The sequence below is a fragment of the Chinchilla lanigera genome, unplaced genomic scaffold (assembly GCF_000276665.1).
Source record: "Chinchilla lanigera isolate Chin_1 unplaced genomic scaffold, ChiLan1.0 scaffold00145, whole genome shotgun sequence".
In the NCBI taxonomy this organism is placed as follows: domain Eukaryota; kingdom Metazoa; phylum Chordata; class Mammalia; order Rodentia; family Chinchillidae; genus Chinchilla; species Chinchilla lanigera.
The window spans coordinates 44,398-46,230 of record NW_004955546.1 but is presented as its reverse complement, the minus strand read 5'-3'; the positions used below and the strand labels follow the sequence as shown (position 1 = coordinate 46,230).

At 44.5% G+C, this 1,833-nt stretch overlaps 1 pseudogene; it reads right to left on the bottom strand.

Annotated features, from left to right (window-relative positions):
• Nucleotides 1-465: 465 nt before the first annotated feature.
• On the bottom strand, nucleotides 466-1,141 carry LOC102022860 (annotated as a pseudogene).
• Between the last annotated feature and the right edge of the window lie 692 nt (nucleotides 1,142-1,833).

Sequence of the window (1,833 nt, the reverse complement as noted above, 5' to 3'; positions counted from 1 at the left end):
TTCTCTCTCTCTGATGTAAAACAAGGAAGAAGATTCAGACAACAGTGCAAAGCAATATTAAATTTTATTTACAGAAAAAGAGAGAGAGAGTTGTACAAAGCCACTCTGCGAAGTTGGGGTCCAGAGCTAGGTGATGCTGAGCAAAGCCAGGAGACCTGTATTTATGGGGTTGAGTTTGTATTCCCTCCATCCAGGGGCAGCCCCACCCCATGTGTTGGTCTGTCTCCCTGATAGGTTTTTGTTTCAGTTTGGGTTCAACATTACAACAATTTGGGTGAAAAATTTTATAGAAGCCAGATCTCTGATTGCCTCTAAATTACATTGTCAGGACTTTGCAGAAGTTCTTCTCAATTTTAAAAGTACTGTCTCCTTTTTCTGACCTCAAGAGAGTGGGTTATATATTCCTAAAGGGGCACAATTTACTGTTTCCTCATTGAAAAGTGAAAGCGCCACAGATTGCCAAATCTATTCAGTGTTCAGTGGCAGCAACGATGGCTGCTGGTTTGGGAAGATAAGTGGAGTCTTAGGACAGGTGGGATCTCTGGACTGCCTCAGATGCTTGCATGTGGGCCCCAGGAAAGCACACTGCACAGAAACCAGAGAGAAATAGGCTTCAACCAGAAAGTGAGGATGTGACACCAACATGGACTGCCACTGGGAGGTCTCCAGGATCTCAGAAGCATGATAGCTAATGAAACCCACTGCCTGAGTTTTCAACTGTGCTGCACTGTGGAGGTCAGCCAAGATGAGGACTTCCATGGCGTTCTCCATGGAAAGGTTTCTGCAGAGAGCTTCCTCACAAATGAGCTTCAGGCACTCCAGGGCATACTTGTTCACAGCTGCCAGCTGTTCAGGTGCCATTACACAGAGGTTTGGTGCCTTCCCAGTGTAAATGAAGGGTATCATTATCTTAAAAACTTCAGGCACCATATTACTGATTTCAACTCGATATTTTGCACTCCTCCATTTCATATTCAAACTTGGCACTAACAACTGGAGAATGAGATGCTAAGATGTCTTTGTGAGCCTGGAATTCCTGGCCAGACACGAAGAAGCAGCAGTCTGTAAACCAGGAATTCCTCCACAGCCCTCCTAGCTTATCTGCTAATGGAAACTTGGCTCTTCCTGTGCAGCTGTCCATCTTCCCAGGGTGAGGATGGTAAGATGATGGAGAATATGGGACAACAGTTGGAATACAGAAAATTGAAGCCCTATGGAGCTCTCTCTCCTGATGGGAAGGAAGGAAGGATGAAGGAAAAAGAGGAGGAGCATAGATTGCCAACAGTTGCAGGGTGTTTGTTTATACACTGTGCATATTGAGTATAATGTGAAACCTATCTCCCTAATAGCTTATTCTTGTGGCTTGTCTCAGCCATGCTGTGTTCTTGAGTCAAGAACAGCTTATTCATATGAGTCAAGAACAGCTTATTCATTCAGGTGCTGTGTTCTTGAATCTGGAGTAACATATCCATGTGACTTGAGTCAGGCACCGTGTTCTTGAGGTTGGAGCAGCTTACTCATGTGACTTGCCTCAGGCACTGTGTTCTTGAGACTAGAGTAGCACATTCATGTGACTTGCCTCAGGTGCTGTGTTCTTGAGGCAGGCCTTGATCAGTCTCCAGATTCAGCCACTCCACACATATCCCCATTTCTGTTTTATAGTTATGAGTGATAGGTAGTTAGTTCAGGTTGGAGGAGCTGTATTTGGGGGATACTAAGAGACCACCTGGAATCCATTCTATTCTAGATGAACTTGTCCAATTTAGCCTAATGATTCCCAGTCCAAATATTTTAAGTCCCTGCATATAGCAATTTAGTCCTATCCAGCACCTT